At 41.3% G+C, this 25,325-nt stretch overlaps 1 long non-coding RNA gene across 1 annotated transcript in view; it reads left to right on the top strand.

Annotated features, from left to right (window-relative positions):
• Positions 1–11,346: 11,346 nt before the first annotated feature.
• The window catches only part of LOC123519933, a 36,165-nt gene continuing 22,186 nt past the window's right edge, over positions 11,347–25,325 (top strand). The window contains exon 1 of the long non-coding RNA XR_006679129.1: positions 11,347–11,585. This is a non-coding gene — a long non-coding RNA (uncharacterized LOC123519933). The remainder of the gene's footprint in view (positions 11,586–25,325) is intronic.

The following is a 25,325-nucleotide window of genomic DNA, read 5'->3' as shown; positions in this document are numbered from 1 at the left end:
AATTTTAGTAATATAAACGAACTTTTAAATGAACAGAATCATATACAAGAATTATGTCAATATGTGCATGACGTACTACGTGTTTATGCTTAGCTCAAGCAACAAACCTAAGGGCGTATACTGTAAAACTATTGGACAAAATGTATAAACTTATAACTGTAAAATGATACTATGTAATGTCTTAATTTTGTCAATAAACTACTACTACTACTACTACTACTGTGTGTGTGTGTGTGTGTGTGTGTGTGTGTGTGTGTGTGTGTGTGTGTGTGTGTGTGTGTGTGTGTGTCTTGATATCAAAATGACTTTTAATGCAAATATATATTTAACTGTCATGAATATACACAGTGTGTGCATAATACGGGAAGGTGGGGTAAGACGGACCCTTGGGGTGCGACGGAAACTCCCTTCTAAATCCAAGCATAAAGGGCAAGTTTCAAAATATATCTCCTAGATGTCCTTCACATCGCCCAACAATAACTTCATCACTGCCAGATTTACTTTGCGCTTCACAGGAAAAAAATTTGTCATTTTATGCAGTGCTAATGTTATATGCACAATGTAAGACACTGCTTGTTTTATATTGAAATAATTATTATAAAGATTTAGTACTTATGGTATACATGCCCATGAGTGTATGCATGCTATATAGATGCCATAAATTGGCATAGTAAACATACATACTTTGGTAAGCGTTTCGACATTTGAATATTTACTAATGGGGTAAGATGGACCCCATGAGAGGGCAAGGGTGAGTTTATTGTGCTAATTGCAAAAGCTGGGCTCATTAGCAATATGCAGGGATAGATGATGATGATGATGCTGAGGAAGAGGTTTTTGTGTGTGATTTATGTCATTAAGTTGTGCAGGGATAGATGATGATGAGGGAGAGTTTTTTTATTTTGTTTTTTGTTTGTTCGTTTGATTTGTACCAATAAATTTGGCTCATGGGGAATGTGAAGGGTTATTATGATGACAAGGAAGATTTTTTTTTATCTGTGCTTTATGCCAATAAGGATTTGTTTCTTCATGTTCAGTTTGTGGGGTAAGATGGACCCCCAGAGGTCCATCTTTTTATTTTTGTCCCCATAAAAAATATTCTTTTGTAAATTCTTGTGCTTCATTGTTTTCCTTTAAAAACCGTGACCCAGATGTGGACTTCGAAGATAACATCCCAAAGCACCACCACAAACCCGCAAATCCCCCAAAATCATATAAATGTGGTTTCTAGATTCAATACTTTGTTAAGTGATCCGTCTTACCCCACCTTCCCCTGCATACTTACATACATGAAAATGCAATTGTTTTTGTGATGTAGATAACTATATCGTCTACTGTGTATGCTTCTGTTGCCGGAAGGTCACAACATCACGGTAACACGAAACTTAATTTGCATGCAAGTTTCACTCGTAAGTCTATCAGGAGCTGTAACTTGACTGAATAAGCTTTGGTGGTCCTTCAGTTACGTGTTTTGATTTATTTACAATTGCCATTAATTTTCTTAAACAAAGAGAGAGAGAGAGAGAGAGAGAGAGAGAGAGAGAGAGAGAGAGAGAGAGAGAGAGAGAGAGAGTTTTGTCCTTATTCGAGAGTATTGTAGCATTACAATATTAGATTCGGCTTGAGAGTACTGCTTTTAATGTTCATGTTCTCCAAATGTACGTAGATATCCGATAGTTTGTCTCCGTTTAAATGTACTAACATTTGAGAAACAGCAGCGTAGTGAAATTTCCAGCACAATATTAATTGGTTTATGTGAGCCGTCAACACTTCATTAGACATATCAGTTCAATTTGTTTGTTCAGATATATCATTATGGTTAAAAGTAAAGAAGAATTATTTATGAAAATAAAAAATAAAATGCCATTGCTTAAAAAAGAAAAGCAAGGTAAAATTCGTACGTCGTAAACGCGAAAATAAGCACACAACGATATCTTAGTTGTTGACAAGTGGAATGGAAGTGTCGTAAGGAGGAACAACGATGGTCACAGGAAATGATCGTTGTAACGAGTGCGCTATCTGGGACGTGACCGTACGTATCTCCAGAGTATATACAGCATATAATTGACTGACTGTGATGACTTCTTAATTTCTTTAGCCCATGCATCGGCGTGTGTGCTATGAACTGGTAAGATAAGGTATCAAAAAATATATTACACATCTTAACTTACAAACCAGTACATAATCAAAACCACTGGCACTACATAATCATATGGTATGGTATGGTAAGGGAATTATGATTGTCTGCTTGTCTTTCTGTCTGTCTGTCTGTCTTTCTCTCTCTCTCTCTCCCCCCCCCAGATGGGAACCGCCTTGTCGTGGTGGGGGGGCTTGCGTGCCCCTGTGACCTGGCGAGCTAGGCTAGAGGGGACTTAGGCCCCTGCTCTGCCCTTTCGAGGGGGAGAGGGGTACCCATGCTAGAAAGGTCGCCAGTGAGGGGCCAGACTAAATGGTTCCTACGTAAGCTGCCAGTGGACAGCGGAGCCACCCGCCGGAGGGATCGCCCAGTAGGGGCCGTCCTGTGCTGGGTGTCCAGGCTGGGATGCTTTGGGAGGGGGGTCTCAGCTCTGTCGTGGACAAACATTCGTAGCATGTGGGGCCTTTTTTTTAAAACGACTGGTCCGCATGGGGACGAGGTACCCCGTCCACGGCAGCCAGCGCTCCCTCCCACTGTAGTCCCAGTAGGTGGTTTCCCTTGCCCCTGGAGCCAATCTTTTGCGTAGCTGTTTTTTATGGAAAAACACAAGAAACATTCAGGTTCTCGTGAGGTGGCTGACCTGGCCCACGAGACGTCATCTTCAGGTCTGAGTAAGGAGGAGGATTCCTCCACAAGGGCCTCCACAGCAGTCTCCTGTTCTGGGAGTTCTTCTGAGGGACGTATTTCTGCTGCATATGACTCCCTTGTGATGGTAAATGTTAACCCATCATTTTCTTATCACGCCTTGCACTCACTTCTCAAGGTGTATGGCACGGTTCTTCGCATTCGACTTGTTTATGATAAGGATTTTCCATCTAACCTCTGCTATGTGACTTTTCTTTCATGTGACAAAGCCTGTCTGGCTTATGAACATGTAGCATCTCTTCCCTTTGCCGGCTCTGGCTTCAAAACAGAACTTCTCCACTCTCGCAATATTTCGGACAGTGAAACGGACTACATCCCAAATCTTTTTGACCACCATTCAGAGAATTCAGTTCCTGAAGTCCGCCAGATCCCGCCTCCTCGTTGGTTTGTGGCGTACTATAGAAATGGGCGTGGGAATTTCATCCATGCCTCCCGGTATCTTGCCATAGAAATCGGCACGATTCCTGAGGGGAATCTGAAGAAGTATGGGAAGGTGCTAGTGAGAGCTAAAGATACCACGCAGGCAAGGATGGTGCAACATCTCTCATGCCCTTCTGACAGTATGTTTGAGACTGTTAAGGCTCATCCCACCTTTAATTATAGTAAAGGTTGTGTGTACAGTCAGGATCTTTACGAATTTCCTGAAGAGGAAATACTGGCTATGTGTCCTAACTCAGTCCAAAAAGTGAATAAGATGAGGAATTCTTCCAACATGGTCCTTCTCACCTTCTTTGGTTCCACTCTCCCTGACCGTGTTAATATCGGCCCTATTAATCTTAGGGTGAGGCGTTTTGTTTCTCGCCCTCTTCAGTGTTTCTCATGTTATTCGTACGGTCACGGCAAAAGCTCCTGTAAGGAAGCTCCTCAATGTGGTAATTGCTCTGCACTAGACTCACATTCTGAAGAGCATTGCAATGCTGCTGCTTATTGCTTTCATTGCCGTGACGCTCACCAGGTACGTTCCAGGCAATGCCCCAGATATCGCCTGGAGCAGGACATTTTACAGCTTGCTAACTCGCAGTTCATAAGCCTTGGTAGTGCCCGCCGCGAACTCCTGTACCGCCAGAAGGACAGTACTGGTGCGACATCCTATGCTTCTTTGGCCACTCGCTCTTCAGCTGAGTCTGCCGGTCCGAAGACAGCTCCTGCTACCTCTCGCTCTGTTGGGGCGGGTGGTCCTATTCATCTGACTAATAGGTTTGCCCTTTTGTCCGACGACTCAGTTGAGTCACCTGCAAGAAGCAACGAGAACAATACGGACTTGACCAAACTAATTCATGTAGTGGATGTCCATTTGCCCCCTGTATCGCCTAAGCCTTTGAAGGGCCTGACCAAATGGCACTGCGGCTCTGTGGAGTCGATAGATTTAGCTCAGCCTAAACAATCTAAGGTTTCTCCCGGTATACATGATCGTGAGTCCTCCAGGGACCGTTCTGCAATGGTAGTGCCAGTTGTTTCTGTCCAGCCTTCTGTGACGCCCTCCGTCTCAGATTGGGTTTCTTGTTATGAGGACGGTCTTAGCATGGAGACGTCCGATGATATTGTCACAGCCGTCCTTCGTGGACCTGCTGTATCAAAAAGTGCAGTCCAGCCTGACCCTTGTCTTCCGATGACCGGTAGGAGTGATAATGGTTTGCATCACTCACCGGTAGGCCGAAAGGCTGCTGTCCAATGACCCGGTACATCTCAACTCCCGGTGTCTTCTCGTCGGTTGATTATTTCTAGTCAGGCGAGCCACGGGCAGTCCATTCAAAAGGCACGCCCATCCACTGCACCTAAATAGTCATCTTCAAGCTTCTACAGTGGAACTGTAGAGGCCTTCGCACCTCGTGGGGGGAACTCCGAGCTTTATTGTCAGAGTTCTCTCCAGCCTGTGTAGCTTTACAAGAGACTATGCTGGGTGATAGTACTTATTCTAGTCCTCCTGGCTATCGTGCCTTTTTTAGCGCTCCTTTCCCTGACCAGGGCCACCATGGTGGCACAGCTATCCTAGTCCGTTAAGACATACCTGTTGTCCCCTTGCAACTCAACTCTCCTCTTCAGGTGGTTGCTGTTAAGGTTTTTATGGGACGATCCTACACTATTTGCACTTAATATCTCCCTCCTCGGGTTCCTGTCTCCAGGGGTGAGCTTGACGACCTGGTGCGTCAGCTGACTCCGCCTTTCCTCTTGTTGGGAGATTTTAACGGCCGTCACCCATTGTGGGATGAAGGTGCTAGTAATCCTCGTGGGGTTTTAATCGGTTCTTTTATTGAGGATGAGGGATTAGAGATTTTAAATTCTGGAGATGTCACACATTTCCATAGTCCTACTGGGACTTTTACAGCTATCGATCTTTCTATTTGTACATCTAATTCTTTCCTTGATTTTAATTGGCGGGTCCTACCGGATTTACACAGTAGTGACCACTTTCCTATTTGATTGGAATCTGTGAACTCTGAGCCACAGTCCCGGCCCTCACGCTGGGTTTTAGACAAGGCAGATTGGCCTCGATTCACAGACCTTAGCTCTTTTATCCGTCCGTTGGCTGACTTTACTACTTGTGCTGAGGCTGTTGATTATTTTACCGATTTTATACGTTCAGTAGCACTTCAGACAATCCCTAGGACGTCCGGTCACTTTACTAAGCGTCCCGTTCCTTGGTGGAATGCAGCATGCACTAAAGCTGTGAAAGAAAAACGGGCAGCTTTCTCTCGTCTCTGGCGACATCGTGGGGACCCCCAGTGCCTGGAAGCTTTTCAGCGCTGTTGAGCTCGGGCCCGCCGCGTTTTGAAAGAGGCACAAAGAGCCTCTTGGAAAGCTTACATATCTTCCATTAATGCCCGCACCCCTCTTACGGATGTCTTTACCAAAGTCCGCCGAATTGCTGGGAAGTATTCTGCTCCTCCCCCACCAGTTTTGTTATCTGCAGGGCGAACGGTGGCAGACCCTAAGACTGTCGCCGACCTCTTCGCGGAGCACTTTGCCAATATTTCCCGGAAGGATCCTGCAGCCCTGGGCGCACGTCACCGCCAGAGAATGGAATCTCTTGGCATAAATTTTTCTTCCTTTGGAGGGGAGTCCTATAATGTCCCCTTCTCTGCCTCCGAGTTGCGGACAGCTTTGTCCCAGTGTCATGACTCTTCTCCTGGTCTTGACAACATTCCTTATGCTTTTTTGCATCACATGTCTGACAGGGCTTTTAGCTTTTTATTAAATGTATATAATATGATTTGGCATACCGGTGACTTTCCATCTTCTTGGGCTGTGGCAGTGGTTCTCCCATTTCCAAAGCCTGGGAAAGATCATCTCCAGGCTATGAATTACCGTCCTATATCTTTGACGTCTTGTATTTGTAAAGTGTTAGAAAAGATGGTAAATGTAAGACTCATGTGGTACTTGGAGAGGGGGAAGTACTTGTCATTGGTACAGTATGGCTTCCATAAGATGAGGTCTACTACTGATGCTCTTTTATCCCTAGAGTCCTCCATTTGTGAGGCCTTTGCTAATCACCACCATCAAGTAACAGTCTTTTTTGACCTGGATAAGGCCTACGACATGGCTAGGTGTCATGGCACCGTCTTTGTTTAATTTTGGCCTTCGTGGCCACCTTCCTCTTTTTATCCAACAGTTTTTATCCAGACGTTTTTTGCGGGTCCGATTTGGGAGTGTTCTCTCTGAGGCTACTGGTCTAAATGATGGCGTTCCACAGGGAAGTATTCTTAGTGTTACATTATTCGCAGTTGCTTTAAATAGTGTTATTGATACTCTCCCAGATGGCATTCATAGCTCCTTATATGTTGATGATTTATGTATTTCATTTGCTGCTGCTAGGATGTCACTGATTGAACGCAAGCTCCAACTGGCGATCAATAGGGTGTCCAGTTGGGCCAACATGAACGGTTTTCGATTCTCCACCTCCAAGACTGTAGCCATGCATTTTTGTCGCAACCGTGGTGTCCATCCAGACTTGGATTTATACCTCGCCAATAGATGCCTCTCATGCGTGGAGGTGACTCGATATCTTGGCCTTTTATTTGATAACCGTCTCACCTGGGTTCCCCATTTCCGTTCTCTTAAGGCGTCTTCTCGGCAGGCATTATCCCTCCTTCGGGTTTTAAGTCACACCTCTTGGGGTGCGGACAGGGACACGTTGCTGCTGCTTCACCGTACACTCATACTTCCGAAACTGGAATACGGCTCTGAGATCTACTCATCCGCAACGGATGCACGACTACGCACGCTTGACCCCGTGCATCATGCTGGGGTCCGCTTGGCTACGGGTGCATTTCGGACATCTCCAATACCTAGCCTTCTAGTGGATGCTGGTTTCTGGCCGCTCGACCTCCGGCGCCAGTCTTCGATGCTCTGGTGTTGGTTTCGCACCCACCGTCTTCCCGATTCTGTCCCTAGTCTGTCAATATTGCAGGACTCCCGTTCGCAGGCGTATGCCACTCGACCGAGTGTACCTAAACCTTTTGGCCTTTGAGTGGCAAATCTTATGGCGGACTTATCTATCGACCCCACTCCTGTCCTCTCTTTCCAGCTCCCACGAGTTGGTTATTGGCAGCTTCCTGTTATCTCATTATGCCCTCCTGCCATGGATGGCAAGAAGGATTTTCTTCCAGCTCTGTCCCACTCACGGTTTTTAGAACACTTTTTTTTATCCATTCTGATGACATCCCCGTTTTTACTGATGGTTTCAAATCCGACGCAGGCGTTGGGTTTAGTGTGGTTTTCCCCTCTTTTTATCGGTCTGGCAGTCTTCCTTCGGTAGCCTCCGTCTTTACTGCGGAGCTGTCTGCCATAGTCTTGGCTTTACAGATTATTTCTACTCTCCCGGTTTCGTCTTTTACAATTTCTAGTGACTGTCGCAGTGCTCTTACTGCTCTCTCTTCTTTTATTTCCCTTCACCCATTGGTTTTATCAGCCCTAGAGTGGCTATATCTACTTACCAGAAGAGGATATCGTGTTGGGTTCTGTTGGGTCCCTGGTCACGTTGGTGTTCCAGGGAATGAACACGCTGACCGCCTCTCTAAAGAGGCAGCAAGTCGCGCTCCATCTCCTGCCTCTGTTCCTTTTCGAGATGTATTTTATCTAATTCGAGTGGCGGTTGCATCAATTTGGCAGAGGAGATGGCTAACGGGGTTCGCAACCTCGAAAATGGGAGAGATCACTACTTCCACGCTCCCTCTGTGGACATACACACATGTCCGTGCACAGACGTTATTGGCGCAACTTCGTATAGGTCACACGTACCTTACACAAAGGTACCTCCTGACCAGGGACCCTCAATCTTACTGTGATGACTGCCTGGTGCCGCTTACGGTGCGGCACCTACTAGTGGAGTGTCCAGTTTGACTGATTTAAGACACCGCTACCTCTACCGTTGTCGCAGTAGAGATAGGGGTGTCTATTATCTCTCAAAGGTCCTTGGACCAGAGTGCCTGGCCCAAGGATATGACGTTTTTAATTTTTTGGGAGAAGCTGGTCTTCTCCCAAAGTTGTGAATATTATTTTATTTCATTATATGTATTTTTTTAATTTAGTTTTATTGTATTTTTAGTTTTTTTAGTTATTGTATTGGTTTTAACTGCTTTTAGTTGTTTTTATCAACAATTTTGTCTTTTTACATTATTGTAGAGGCGCCATATGACCGTAGATGTTGCGGCGCCTAAAATTAAAATCCATCCATCCATCCATCTCTCTCTCTCTCTCTCTCTCTCTCTGTTAAGTTTTATGATAGGTAAAATAAAAGGTTATGTAAACAATTGAGCATATCAAAGAAACTTTTAATCACATTGATCGTTACTATAGTCTGTTCACTTTAGTCTGAGCCGTGAAGCCGAGCCTCATTTGAAAGGAGGCCGCTGATTGGCTGGCCCCCTCTCTCATTCACGTTGTGTTGAAAGGCTGCGTCATGAATGCTTTGTGGTACATGCTTTTGTTTTATTCGTTATATCTCATCTCATACACATAACAGACAGTTTCTGTTGGTACCGTTACACTCAACAGTAAATGCAGAAGTTTTAATACTCGGGGAAAAACAATTAATAAGCAACTATAAAGAAGTTTTAGCGAGTTGAAGTGGAAAACTTTTCGCGACATCTTTATAACACGGTTTACTTATCATCATATCCTTTGGATATATTTAAAGGAATGCTGTTATAAATGATTGCATTTCATAAAAGAATGTCTCCTGAACGGTATATAACTTCCAAATTATAGTTAAAATATAATGTAAGCGAAATAGAGAATTATTTATGGGAAAGTATGACTCGCGAGGAAGGGCGCGGCGGAGTGCCGCCAGTGAAGACACACTGCTGGTTCATCTTGATCCAGTTATAACTGGATTACGCTCCCACCGCGACCACTCCGTGCCCTTCCTCGCGAGTCATACTTTCCTATAAATAATACTCTATTTCGCTTACATTATCTTCTAACTATAATTTGATAGTTGCATTACCTTCATGAGACATCCCTTGATGAAATGCAATAGTTTAAAGCAGCATTCCTTATAATATATACACAGAAAATGATGATAAATAAACTGTTATAAAGTTATCGCAATGCAGCCTTCACTTCAACTCGTCAAAACTTCTTTATGGTTGCATATTGCTATTTTTTCCTTGAGTATCGAAAGTTCCGCATTCACTGCTCAGGCTAAAAGTACCAACAGAAATTATCTGTCATGTGCATGAGACAAGATATAAGGAATAAAACATAAACATGTACCACGAGAGCCGTCAGTAGACAGCCTCTCAACACAGTGAGCGGGGAGCGTGCCAGCCAATCAGCTCTCGCCTTACCTCCATCCTCACCTTCTGGATACAGTATCCTGTCGTGCTGCCCACCGTCACTTGCCCGTCACTGCAAGTGACACCGTCTCATAAATAATTGTGTAATTCGCTTACATTATCTTTTAACTATAATTTGGAAGTTGCATACCGTTCAGGAGACATTCTTTTATGAAATGCAATAATTTATAACAGCATTCCTTTAAATATATCCAAAGGATATGATGATAAGTAAACCGTGTTATAAAGATGTCGCGAAAAGTTTTCCACTTCAACTCGCTAAAATTTCTTTATAGTTGCTTATTAATTGTTTTTCCCCGAGTATCAAAGCTTCTGCATTTACTGTTGAGTGTAACGGTATCAACAGAAACTGTCTGTTATGTGTATAAGATGAGATATAACGAATAAAACAAAAGCATGTACCACAGCATTCATGACGCAGTCTTTCAACACAACGTGAGTGAGAGAGGGGGCCAGCCAATCAGCGGCTTCCTTTCAATTGAGGCTCGGCTTCACGGCTCAGACTAAAGTGAACAGACTATATCAAATGTAACAACGTTATATCTTTCTCATTATGCACTTTCAAATTGCCTGCTACTATGGAATATTATAATGGAAACAGTACTTTATTGCATATTGTCTTTTGCATATGGGTATTGGAGGAAATAATGAGAGAAAGAGTGAACGAGGGAAAGAGTGAAGGAGAGGGAGGGAGGCAGAGAGAAGAGAGGCAGGGCAGCGAACGTTCGATTGGGTTCTTCAGTTCTGGCGACTCATGTGACTTCGGCTTTAAACGTCGAGCGTAAACGCTTTTACTAACACCATTTGGCAATGCTTAGTATGACCAAAAATTAGCGGAAGGTGTCTTGTACACAGTGTCAAAGTACCATTCCGATCAATTCATTAGTTTGAAAAATATTCGCGAAAAACAATGACTTACTCTCCGTGAAATGCGTAGTAGTATGGCAAGCCTAACAACAGCCTTGCATTTGTTAGTATGGAATTTGGTTGTTGTTCATTCTAACGTATATGTTAAGTGACTAGCTGTAACTGAGAGAGAGAGAGAGAGAGAGAGAGAGAGAGAGAGAGAGAGAGAGAGATTCATTTAAACCAGACTATTTTATCTATTTATTTTATTAATTTATTTATCTATTTGCTCATTTACTTACTTATTTACTTATTTATTTACTTTTTAGAGTTTTCATTGCACGCTTCTCCTTTTTACCATGAGCAACTCTGCTTTAACCTTTCAATATGTATTTCAGTTGTCTAAAAAATACTTAATCCATCTCTTCCCCATTAATATCTACACCCTATAATTACGAGGACTGCCAGTTATGCCTCCTTCACGCACACCCCTTTTAGAAAATATTTAGTTATTTAATATTCTTCAGAAAAATATTCAATGATTTAATTCCTTTATGAATTGCGACTTAAAATATAATGACTGAACTTATTCTCTTCTTGCCTGTAGTCCCGTTGCTGGTATGCTTGAAGCTGTTGCTCATCCATCCATTACCAAATATGTTACGGAGAGAAGAGGAAGTTGTATGGTAATGACCGTTATGTGACTAATATTTTATGAAAGACATGATACTTTTTTTTTTTGTTCCCTATTTATTTAATTGGGGTGGTTCGTTATGTTCGAAGCACGTGAACGAGACAGTAAAGTGAAAAATAACGAGACAAGGAGGTTTTGGTTAGTAGTGTGTTCGTGCAGGTGATGAGGAGTAGACATATGTGTGATTTTCCGTATACTTTTGCGTTCCTGTGGTCGTTATCTCTCTCTCTCTCTATTTTTTTTTCATATTTTACACTGTTGTCCAGTTACTCCTCCTATCTACTGCCATCTTTTATCTTTTCGCTTGACGAAGTGTCGGACTGTCCTGCTGTTGATTCTTCATTCTTGCCAAGTTGCCATGCCTACAAAACCGTCCCGCCAGAGGCGTCTGTTGCCGTTGCTGCTGGTAAGAGATTTTTTTTTTCAATTGACATTTTAAGAGTTATTGCGTATGGATGTTTATTTCCTGTTTGTGTGTATTGAGTTTACTATTAGCCTGATTAGTCCTTACTGTCAGTGGATAGCCTTCTGAAAAAATAAAAAATAAAAAAGACGGGTTTTATTTGTTTCTTGAAGCCAGTGGTTCTGAAAGTGGTCTATATTGATCCCCAGGGGTCGATGGGACCATCTAGGGTCGATGACTATCGAGGGATCAAAAGAGGGTCAATGAATAACCGCGGGGAGGACAGTACGTGCATATTGCTGCTGGGCTCGAAAGGACCATTGAAACTTCCATCTGGAAATTCTATAATCTAGATTATAATTTGTAAAAATCTGAACAAAATCAGACCATTAGATTAAAAAAATAAGGTTCTTCTCTAGAATCACAGCTCCACGCCGATCTGTATAATACGTATAGCACAGTGCAGTATATGTAATGTGTTTACCGTCAGTGAGAGTTTTGGTGAGTGCTCGACCTTATTATGTCCGCAGTAATAAAGTAAACATTCTAGTCCACAATTGTTTCCGTTTTGCTTCCCGGAGCACACTGAGCCTGAGTTAGGTTAGGTTAGGTTAGGTTTTTTTTTTTTCAGAACGCCATATCTCGCCTCTTTTGGCTCCCTCCCCAAAACCCTCCATTCCCCATATTCCCCCAAGCTTGTTAGGGGGAAGGAGGCAGGAGGGGAGAGGAAAGGGGGGGGAGCAGTGGTTCTGTACTTTTACCCTACTACTACTACTACTACTACTACTACTACTACTACTACTAAAAGGGATGTATAAGGATGTGGGTGTCAGCTTTGTGGAGGTATGGGATAGGTTCTATGGGGGAAGGGATTTGTATGCTAGGGATGGTGTGCATCTGAGTAGGAAGGGTGTGGATGTGCTGAGTGGATGTCTGGAGGGGGGAATTGGGATGGAGTGTAGGGGGTGAGGTAGCAAATGCATTCCAGAAGAAAGATGTTAGACATAAATTAGATAGGATAAACAGAGATAGTGAAAAGATTAGGAAAGATTTACAGGTGCAAATAGGAGAGAATAAGATTATTATTCCAAATAAGGAGACAGCATCTAGGAAGGTAGCAGGACTTAAATGTTTTTACGTAAATGCCAGGAGTCTTAGGTACAAGAAGGACGAGTTATCTAGTTATATAGTTGAGGACTTAGATGTTGTATGTGTCACATAGGCATGGGTAAATGAGGAAAAGTTTAGGGAAAATAGGAAAGAATATGAAGTAGATGGATACATTATGTATTTACACCAGAGAATTGGTAGGATAGGTGGAGGAGTAGTTATTTATGTAATAAAATCCTTCATTTCCAGTCAGGTTAATGGTATTAAGGTATATAAGAGTAGAGTCCTTATGGCTGGATGTTAGAGTAAACAAAAGTAAGGTTATTATTAGAGTAGGAGCTTTTATAGACCACCTAACCAGTCAGCAGATGTAGACAACCTTATGGTAGATGAGATAAATAGGGGGTGTACTCTTTTGACTTCTTGAAGGGTTAATTGGTCATCTCTGAAAAGACGTGGAAAAGTGTAGGGTGGTATCATCAGCGTAGGAGTGGATAGGGCAAGAAGTTTGGTTAAAATCATTATTGAATAATACAAAGAGAATGGGTGACAGTACAGAACCCTGAGGAACACCACTGTTATTAGATTTAGAAGAACAGTGGCCATCTACCATGACTGCAATAGAATGGTCGGAAAGGAAACTTGAGATAAGGTTGTAGAGAGGTGGATAGAAACTGTAGGAGGACAGTTTTGAAATCGGAGCTTTGTGCCAGACTCTTTGTGCCTTGACATCAGTGTGACATTTAACTATGATGTAGTAGTAGGTAAAACTTAGCTACCAACATCCTCCCCAATACCAGAGAAGTTAGGAACCTGATAGGAAAGCATAGTTTTTGGAGGGGAAAGCCAAATTGACCAAATTTTGCATTTCCAAAAAAAGTCAGAGGCCAAATTTGGCTAAATTGGAAAGATATCCCTAAAATACTACCGATAAAATTTAGTTAAAACTAACTAAACCTAACCCCGAACATAATGTAACAGTAATGTAATGAACTTAATCCAACATTGTGGCATGGGCTCTCAGCCCCTCTCCTTTTGACCATTTCATGATCAGTTACAAATCCATAATAGACTCCTAAAGGCTACTGGAATAGTACTTATATGTATTGATATATATATATATATATATATATATATATATATATATATATATATATATATATATATATATATATATAACCCTCGGCTATCGCGCCCAATTGGGGCCAAAATAGCCGTGCTATAGCCGAAAACGCGATAGCCGAATTGAACAACTAATGGTGAAAATTGCTATTGGTACCGGAACCACAAATTTTACTCCTAATATCCCTCCTTTTTACTTTTTTAAATTACTGTATAATCCATTGGTACCAATTAAAACATGTCAAGGTTATAACATAAAAAAAAATTACATCAGCTCATTGTATTTACTAGAGATGTACTGATGCATCAGAATCGGCGGAATCGGCCCATTTTTTGGGTATCGGTATCGGCTTATTTTATGCCGATACTTACGATACCTAAAAGGAATTTACTACTTAGTGATATATTCGATATAAGATATTGATTACTGAGTAATTAACCTTTGCAAATGGCTTCAAAAAGCTTCTAGAATTGCTCCTATTTCACAAACGTTCTCAAAAGGACTTACAGCATCCCCCAAAACAAAGCCTCCCATCTGATAACGATCGCCGTCCACCAACTCATCCTGGTGTCCAGTGCAGTAATCACTATAAGTAGTAGTATCGGTATCAGTGGTATCGGTATCGATAGTAGTATCGGTATCTGCCCAATTAGGTGGTATCGGTATCGGTATCGGAATCGGCCAAAATTCTGGTATCGGTTTTGGCCAATGAACGCTCAGATACCTCATGACGTCATGGCTGGGCACGCGATAGCAGGCATCTGAGGTCAGGATAATGAAATTTTAGCAGCTTTTCATGGGTGCGTGATAGCAATAAAACGCGATAGCTGAAGTCGCGATAGCCGATGGTTGACTGTATATATATCTGATGGTTAGTCTGTTCAAATTACAGAAGACTGTCCTGGGTGAACATTAAACTTTGGCGATTAACACCTTCACAGATAATACAAACACTGCCTAAGAATGTAAGTGTGTTATGCATAGGATACAAGGCCCAATTCTGCAGATTAACCTATATAGTAGTAATCACCAACCCAACTGGCAGTTATGTTTTCAAGTAAGCTTATTCAGGTTCAATGATTTAGGGATACTCATATTTCTATTCTAAGCTGCACTTGATTTTGAGAGGAGTATACATCCCTTCAGATTCCATAGCTGTACATAGTTGTACATAATCTATGCATGTATTGCCATCTCCCTCACATAGTGATGTTGATAGGACCTTTCAAATAATAGCAATCAGTGTCTTCCCAGCCAACACTGGATAGGTTGTTTAGCATTCTTGACTTCTGCCAGACAGGTTTTCTATCAGTTTGTGAAATGTCCTTGCATATGTAGTGCATTTGAAAAATTAGGTTAAAACATTAAGTAAAACATAGGTTAAGTTGGATTATTAAAAGTGAACTTGTTGAAGGAATACTTTCTGATATATTAGAGCTCTTGTAAGGAACACTTCAGTGTATACACCATTTTTCTACATCCTATTCAAATTTATATTTGCATCCCATCTGGGTGCTGGCACTCCAGGGCTAAATATGTACTAGTAATATTGCTTTCAGTCATTCATACCAACCATCCCATTTTTTCCATTTTTTGCTGCATCCATTCCCTTTTTTTTTTTTTTTCTCAGCTTGAAACTGTCTCTCTCTCTCTCTCTCTCTCTCTCTCTCTCTCTCTCTCTCTCTCTCTCTCTCTCTCTCTCTCTCTCTCTCTCTCTCTCTCTCTCTCCAATCCAAAAATGAGTTTTGAATCTAATGAATGGTTATATGGGTTCAAGATTTGCAGATTTTGCTGCACATGTGGCTTGCCACTTGGTGCAGGGGAGATCTAAGGACTAATTTGATACCTGAAATGGTTACATTTCAAGTATCCAATGTTGAATGGCAGAAGAGATGCTTGTGGGTGTAGAGCAAAATGCTAGACAATGCAAGTAATAATGTGTGGTGTCTTGCTGAACCCATCAATGAGGGATTTTTTTTTAAATGTAAGAGGGAGAACTGCCAAGGGCGAAAAAGAAAAAAAGAAAAAAAAAGGCCCACTGGAATTACAGTCTCCAAAAAAGATCGAAAGAATTAGTCAAAAGTCTGGGACAAATGTCTTGACACCTCTCTCTTAAAAGAAGTAAGTCATAAGAAGATGGAAATACAGAAGCAGGTAGGGAGAACCAGAGTTTACCAATGAAAGGTATGAATGATTGAGAGTACTGGTTAATTTTTGTATTAGAGGGTTAGACAAAATAAGGATGAGAGAAAGAAGAAAGCCTTGTACAGCAGGCCACAGGAGGGGAGGAATGCAGTTAAGAAGATCAATAGAACAGTTAGCATGAAAATAGCGATAAGAGATAGAAAGAGATGCAACATTTCGGTGGTGAGAAAGAGGCTGAAGACAGTTAGTCAGAGGAGGAGAGTTGATGAGATGAAAAGCTTTTGATTCCACCTTGTCTAATAAAGCTAGGTATATGAGTGGAATTCCCCTAAACATGCAAAGAGTATTCCATACAAAGACGGATAAGGCCCTTGTACAGAGTTAGCAATTGGAGGGGGTGAGAAAAACTGGCGGAAATGCCGCATAATGCCTTACTTCATAGAAGCTGTTTTTAGCAAGAGATGAGATGTGAAGTTTCCAGTTAAGATTGAGTAAAGGACAGACCAAGGATATTCAGTGTGGAAGAGGGAGACAGTTGAGTGAAATTGAAGAAGAGGGGATAGTTGTTTGGAAGGTTGTGTCAAGTTAATAGATGGGGAATTGAGTTTTTGAGGTGTTGAAAACTACTAAGTTTTCTCTGCCCCAATATAAAACCTTAGAGAGATTAAAAGTCAGGCATTCTGTGGCATCCCTGCATGATCTGTTGACTTCCTGAAGGGTTGGTCATCTCTGATAGGACGTAGAAAGATGTAGGATGGTATCACCAGCGTAGGACTGGATAGGGTAAGAAATTTGGTTAAGAAGGTCATTAATGAATAATAGAGAGTGGGTGATAGGACAGAACCCTGAGGAACACCACTGTTAATAGATTTAGGAGAAGACTAGTGGCTGTCTACCACGGCTGCAATAGAAAAGTCGGAAAGGAAACTTGAGATAAAGTTGCAGAGAGAAGAATAGAAACCATAGGAGGACAGTTTTGAAATCAAAGCTTTGTGCCAGATTCTAAGGCAGATCAAGTCAAAGTAACAACTGCTTTAGTTCCTTTGCCCTGTTTTATCAATTAATCTCTATTACATATTTTCTCTGAGGCCATAGTTACTGGTTTGTGATGTGCGAGATGACCTAATAATAAAATTTTGACAGGTGGGGATTCCATTAGATGGAGGAAGTAAGGTAGGCTGACTGGACACATTCACTTCATAGTAGTGGATGTGGGTCATCACTCAGCTGGTCTGATCCTGCTTATAAGGTCAGTTGATCCTGATTTATAAGAATGCTTGACAGTATAAATATGTTTGATTATCCACTTAGTGCATTACAGTCAATCCTGCTGAAATTTCATTATTGCGACCTCAGATGCCTGCTATCACGTGCCCAGCCATGACGTCATGAGGTATCTGAGCGCTCATTGGCCAAAACCGATACCAGAATTTTGGCCGATTCCGATACCGATACCACCTAATTGGGCAGATACCGATACTATTATCGATACCGATACCACCGATACTGATACCACCGATACCGATGCTACTACTTATAGTGATTACTGCACTGGACACCAGGATGAGTTGGTGGACGGCGATCGTTATCAGATGGGAGGCTTTGTTTTGGGGGATGCTGTAAGTCCTTCTGAGAACGTTTGTGAAATAGGAGCAATTCTAGAAGCTTTTTGAAGCTATTTGCAAAGGTAAATTACTCAGTAATCAATATCTTATATCGAATATATCACTAAGTAGTAAATTCCTTTTAGGTATCGTAAGTATCGGCATAAAATAAGCCGATACCGATACCTAAAAAATGGGCCGATTCCGCCGATTACGATACTGATACCGATGCATCGGTACATCTCAAGTAAATACAATGAGCTGATGTAATTTTTTTTTATGTTATAACCTTGACATGTTTTAATTGGTACCAATGGATTATACAGTAATTTAAAAAGAAGTAAAAATGAGGGATATTAGGAGTAAAATTTGTGGTTGCAGTACCAATAACAATTTTCACCATTAGTTGTTCAATTCGGCTATCACGTTTTCGGCTATAGTGCGGCTATTTCAGCCCCAATTGGGCGCGATAGCCGAGGGTTAAGTGTATGTGATATCAAGAAGCTGGCAATTTTACTTTTTTTTGTTGCAGGTGTCCAAAAGGAACTAGTTTGAGAAAATGGCTTAAAAATCCTTTAGCTCATCATTACTTATTTAAATAATGTAAAGAAAGTGAAGTATGAAATGTTGGTAATTATGGTGGATAATTTTTTTACGAGTTTCCAATGATGGTTTTCTTTTTTATATAGGATGAGAACTGGTTAAGGGCAAAAAAAGTTGCAATAAAAAGGTAGTAGACACCTATCAAAATAATTTACTCCCAACGAAGTTGTATAGCACTAGTTCTGATCTGGACTGGTCCTGGTCTGCCCAGTTCTGGTCTGGATCAGTTCAGTGGATACATGTTGTGAACTTACCATCAAAGCTAGCTGTGAAATCGCTGAATGTTAATTTCCTTAGTGTCTCACAACTCAAGGGGGCAGTCATAGCCTGCCCTCTAAAGACAACTCTCTCCATTCACTTAAAACTAAACAAGCAGTTACAACACACACACACACACACACACACACACACACACACACACACACACACACACACACACACACACACACACACACACACACACACACACACACACACACACACACATACTGGATAGGGAGTTGATAAAGGTGACCACAAGTAATTATCTCCGAGGACATGGAAAAAAGCTAATAAAGGACATCTGTCTAAATGACTGAGAAAATACAGTTTACCATCGTAGCATTGATAAGTGGAATAAACTGAGCAGTCATGTCGTTGACGCGGTGTGTGTAAATCAGATGAAAGAGAGATATGACAGGAATGGACAAGGAGACAGGACACAGAGAGCTTAGCTCGGGCCCTGTAATACACAAATAGGTATATACAAATAGGTAAGGAGACACACACAGAGAGCACACACACACACACACACACACACACACACACACACACACACACACACACACACACACACACACACACACACACAGGCCTGGTAGCTCAGTGGTTAGAGCGCTGGCTTCACAAGCCAGATGACTGCGGTTCGATTCCCCGGCCGGGTGGAGATATTTGGGTGAGTCTCCTTTCACGTGTAGTCCCTGTTCACCTAGCAGTGAGTAGGTACGGGATGTAAATCGAGGAGTTGTGACCTTGTTGTCCCGGTGTGTGGTGTGTGCCTGGTCTCAGGCCTATCTGAAGATCGGAAACAATGAGGTCTGAGCTCGTTCTGTAGGGTAACATCTGGCTGTCTAGTCAGAGACTGCAGCAGATCAAACAGTGAAACAGGAGGGATAAGGAAAATGACAAGATTAAGTTTTTACTGAATAAAATCTCCGAGGAGGAAGAATGCCTATATGCTGAGGTAGAGGAAAGTGTGAGACTAGGAGCTTTTGAGGAAGGCAAGACTAGACCATTAAAATTGAAATAAAAGTCTCAGATGGCAGCCAAGGCCTTGCTGAGGAGGGCTTGGAAACTTAAAGACTATGAGGAAACCAAAACAATTTACATAAGAAGAAATATGACACAGGATGAAAGAATGAAAATGAAAGAGCTTGTAACTGAAGTGAGAGAGAAGATTAAGGAAAGAACCGAGGAGGAAAAGACCAAGTTTTTTTGGAGGATGAGAAATGGGAGGCTGAAGAAGTGGTGGATAAAACAGACGGAATAGACAGTACACTGACTGAAACATGGAAGAAAGAGATTAGGAATGGAATTCAAGTGACTTACACGAATATAGATGGATTTCTGTCTAAGAGGCTAGAATGTATGGATTACCTAAGAAACAATGAACCGGACATAATGTGTGGTGGAAACAAAGTTAAGGCCCGAAATAAAGCTAGATTGGTTTGATGTAAAGCACTACAAAGTATGGAGGAATGATAGAAAAAATAAAGGAGGTGGTGGTATAATGGGTTTTACTAAGGAAGATCTGATAGTGAAGGAGGTGAACTTTAGTAAAGGAAATGAGGAAGTGATAAGTATGCTTATAACAGATGGCAAGAGGGACATTAATATTATAACAGTATACATACCACCCAGAACCAGTGCTTGGAACTATGAACAGTATCAAATGGTGATGAGAAATACTCTAGACAGAATGAAGCAGGAACTCATCAGAAAGGATAGAGTGATGATAGTCGGGAACTTTAATTGTAAGGAAATAGTGTGGGAAGACTACGAAATGGTGAATGGTAGTGAGTGGGCAGAGGAATTGTTAAACGTAGCAACAAATAACTTGATGACTCAGTGAGTGAGATCACCAACAAGGTGCAGGGGACAGGATGTTGCAGTGAGGTTGGACTTGGTATTTACCTGAGGCATCTCCCAAAAAAGAGGAAATTGAACATGAATGTCCCTTGGGGAAAAGCGACCATGATGTCCTAAGTTTTGAGCTGGATACGGAATTAAGCACGGAAAAGAGTGTGGAGCACAGGGAGGAAAAATTAAATTATGTTAGGGCAAATTATAACCATATTAGAGACTTCTTTAATGAAATTGACTGGTCTGTGGTATACCAGGAAGGGGATATGCAATTGAAATACAATAAATTTATGGATTTATATAACTGCTGTGAAGAAGTTTGTGCCATATCACAGAAAGAGGACTTTAAATAATAAACAGTGGTTTAATAAAAATTGTGAAGAAGCAAATAAGAACAAAGAAAAGGCATGGAAGAAACTTAAGAAAAATAATGATGTATTATCAAGAGAAGTCTACAAAACAGCAAGGAATAGTTATGTTGAAGTAAGGAGAACAGCACATAAGGAATATGAGCAGAGAGTGGTGTAAAACTGTGATAGTGACCCTAAAATGTTTTACAAATTCATAAATGGAAAACTAAATAAAAGGGAGGCAATATAAAAAGTAAAAGATGGGGAAGAAGTATATGAAGATGCTGGAGATATAGCTGAAATTTTGAACGACAACTTTTGCAGTGTTTGCAAAGGAGGAGCATTTTACAGGAGAAAGGCCTACAGAAATAAAGCAAATGCAGGACATCATGGTTACTAAAGAAGATATAAGGAAAATTATAAGTAACTTGGATATTAATAAATCAATGGGGCCTGATGGCATATCTGGGAGGTTGCTAAAAGAATGTAAGGATCAATTGTTGAACCCCATATTTGATATTGTGGAAACCTCTACACGAACAGGAATAGTCCCAAAAGAGTGGAAAAGAGCTGACATTGTGCCTATATATAAGAATGGTAGTAGAATGGAACTGTTAAATTACAGACCAGTATCATTGACTAGTATATTGTGCAAGGTATGTGAAGTAATTAAAGCTAAGTGGAGTGAGTATCTAGAAAGTGAAAACATTCTGAGCGAAAGGCAGTTTGGTTTCAGAAAAGGAAGATCGTGCGTATCCAATTTATTATGTTTTTATTCAAGAGTGACTGACATACTACAACATAGAGAGGGATGGGTGGATGCTATTTACCTGGAGTTGAGAAAGGCCTTTGATAAAGTGCCACACAATAGACTGATGTGGAAACTAAAGAAGATTGGAGGAGTAAGTGATAAACTAGCAAAATGGATGGAAAATTACTTAGTGGGAAGAGAAATGCGAACAGTGGTGAAAGGAAAAGTCAGAGTGGAAAAAGGTAACCAGTGGAGTTCCACAAGGGTCAGTGCTTGGTCCCATCATGTTTTTGATTTATGTTAATGATATGCCAGTAGAAATTGACAGTTACATGAATATGTTCGCGGACGATACTAAAATTATGAGGAGAGTAAGGAATGTGGAAGATTGTAACAAGTTACAGGAAGATCTTGATAAAATATATGAGTGGAGTAAAGAGTGGCAGATGGAATTTAATATAAACAAGAGCCATGTTATGAAAATGGGAAGAAGTAGATACAGACCAAACAGGGATTACAGGCTGGGTGATGAGAAAATTGAAGAGACCAATGAGGAAAAAGACCTAGGATTAACCATGCAAAGGACTTTATCACCGGAGAAACACATTAACAAGATATTTGGGAAAACATATAACATGCTTCAAAATATTGGTCTTGCATTCCACTACCTAGATGAAGGAATGATGAAGAAGATACTATGCACTTTAATAAAACCCTAGTTAGAATATGCAGCTTGTGTCTGGTCACTGCATATGAAGAAAAATGTGAAGAAGGTGGAAAGGGTACAGAGGCTGGCAACAAGGATGGTTCCAGGACTCAGGGAGTTAGACTATGAGGAAAGACTGAGGAAACTGGGGCTGACCACATTAGAAGAGAGAAGAACAAGGGGAGACATGATAACTATGTATAAATTGGTGAACAAGATTGACATATTGGACAGAGAGTTGATAAAGGTGACCACAAGTAATCATCTCGAGGACATGGAAAAAAACTTATAAAAGACATCTGTCTAAATGACGTGAGAAAGTACAGTTTCCCACATTGTAGTATTGATAAGTGGAATAAACTGAGCAGTGATGTCGTTGATGCAGTGTGTGTCAATCAGATGAAAGAGAGATATGACAGGAGTGGCCAAGGAGGCAGGACACAGAGAGCTTAGCTCGGGCCCTGTAATACACAAACAGGTAAATACAAATAGGTAAATACACACACACACACACAGACACACACACACACTGACCACGGAAGGAGGTGGACGTGTGTGTGGGTCTCTCCGCTCTCCCTCTCTGAGAGCATACACGGCGGTCCTGCCTTGTTATTAATTTTATTAATTTTACTTGATTTTGATATGTTCATTGCCTAACTTTTATTTGCTTTTAAATCTTACCTTTCACTCATTTCTTGATGATGTGTAATTGGTAAGTGCCTAAGTGGTAGTATGTTTTGGTGTTGGGTTGTCGCTGTGTTCCTGGTCTGGCAGGTTGGTGCCTCACTCACTTGCCTTGCCCCAGTGCTATTATTTATCTGTTTTTTGGATATTGCCAGCCAGCCAGCCAGCCAGCCAGCTAGCCAGCCAGCCAGTCAGTCATTGAGGTGTGTGCTTCATTACATCTTTATTGGCCCTCATTTTCCTTCTAGAATTGGACAGCTTTTGATAGCTTTACAGTTGTAGACAGTTTGTTCCTTAGTGTTCAATTTTAACACAGTTTGGCTTACTTTGAGGACATTTTCAGACAGTTTGACATGTTTTAAAGGCATTTCAACACAGTTTGGTGTGTTTTGGGAAAATTTTAAGACAGTTTCACATGTTTTTAAGTCATTTCAACACAGTTTGGCGTGTTTTGAGAACATTTTAAGACAATTTGACATGTTTTAAAGACATTCTAACTGTTTGGCTTGTTTTAAGACACTTAAGTAAGTTTGACATGTTTTAAAGGCATTTTTAAAAAATTTGGCATGTTTCAAGAATATTTTAGAACAGTTTGACATGTTTTAAAGGCATTTTGACATGGTTTAGCATGTTTTGAGGACATTTTAAGACAGTTTGACATGTTTTAAAAGTATTTCAACACAATTTGGTAAGTTTTGAGAACATTTTAAGACAGTTTGACATGTTTTAAAGGCATTTTAACAGTTTGTAATGTTTTGAGAGCATTGTGGGGGACAGTTTGTGTATGTTTTGAAGGTATTTGGGACTGCCTTCCATACACCCTTCCTAATGTCATTCAATTATTAGAAGATACACACACACACACACACACACACACACACACACACACACACACACACACACACACACACACACACACACACACACACACACACACACACACACACACGCCTGGTAGCTCAGTGGTTAGAGCGCTGGCTTCACAAGCCAGAGAACCGGGGTTCGATTCCCTGGCCGGGTGGAGATATTTGGGTGTGTCCTTTCATGTAGCCCTGTTCACCTAATAGTGAGTAGGTACAGGATGTAAATCGAGAAGTTGTGACCTTGTTGTCCCGTTGTGTGGTGTGTGCCTGGTCTCAGGCCTATCCGAAGATCGGAAATAATGAGCTCTGAGCTGTTTGTAGGGTAATGTCTGGCTGTCTGTCAGAGACTGCAGCAGATCAAACAGTGAAACACACACACACACACACACACACACACACACACACACACACACACACACACACACACACACACACACACACACACACACACACACACACACAACAGTGGCTGAGAGAGGACGGCGGCTGGCCGCGGACGGAAGAAGGAAAATACCTATGGTGTTACAGGGCCCGGGTAACTCTAAGTTAGTGTCCTGTTAATGTCCTACTGTCACTTAGTGTTGAAAGTGAGGGATATGGAGAGTGATCCCTGAGAGGAGAGTGTGGGCAGTGATTGTTTTGCCCGTAATCAGCTGACGATAACAAAAATGGCGTCTAGACAAACTAGAGACTTTGAAGGTTTTATTACTACACCAAAAGGACTGGAGAAATTTGATATGGATGCAAGAATCCAGGCACTGGAAAGTAAGTTCCTAAACATTTTGTCAATAGAAGAAAAACTGGATAGAGTTCTAGCCGAGAATGATTCGTTCAAAAAAGAGATCTATTTGTTAACGTTAGCAAATAAAGAGCTATTGAAGGAAAAAGTAGAGATGGAGAAAGAAAACCAACAACTAAGGAAACAATGTCAAGAGATGAAGGCTAAACTCATGGAAATGGAGATAAAAATATCCGAAGGGGACTTGAGGAAGGAGGAATGCCTTAATCTAATTGATACCAGGATGAAAGAAGTGAACCATGAACATCAGGAGGTACAAAGGTCGTTTAGGGAGATAGTAAAAAAGCAGGAAGAGGAAAATAAAGAGATTACGCAAAGGGAAATGGTAAAGGCACTAAAGGAAAATGAATATGTGGTGAGAGATATTGCTGAAAAGAAAAAATGTGTGATCATAATAGGATTGCGGGAGGAAACTAACAGGAACTGGCAGGACAGGAGGGATAAGGAAAATGACAAGATTAAGTCTTTACTGAACAAGATCTCTGTGGAAGAAGAGGACCTATATGCTGAGGTAGAAGAAAGTGTGAGAATGGGAGCTTTTGAGGAAGGCAAGAATAGACCATTAAAATTGAAATTAAAGTCTCAGGTGGCAGCGGAGGCCTTGTTGAGAAGGGCTTGGAAACTAAAGTACTCTGAGGAAACCAAAACAATTTACATAAGAAGAAATATGTCACAAGATGAGCGAATGAAAATGAAGGAGCTTGTAACTGAAGTGAAGGAGAGGAATGACGAAAGAACAGAGAAGGAAAAGACCAAGTTTTTTTGGAGGATGAGAAATGGGAGGCTAAAGAAGTGGTGGATAAAACAGACGGAATAGGCATTACATGGAAGAATGAGACTAGGAATGGAATAAAAGTGACTTACACGAACATAGATGGATTTCT

The sequence above is a fragment of the Portunus trituberculatus genome, chromosome 46 (genome assembly GCF_017591435.1).
Source record: "Portunus trituberculatus isolate SZX2019 chromosome 46, ASM1759143v1, whole genome shotgun sequence".
In the NCBI taxonomy this organism is placed as follows: Eukaryota; Metazoa; Arthropoda; class Malacostraca; order Decapoda; family Portunidae; genus Portunus; species Portunus trituberculatus.
The sequence above is the reverse complement of the archived record's forward strand: the minus strand, read 5'-3'. Positions and strand labels throughout refer to the sequence as shown.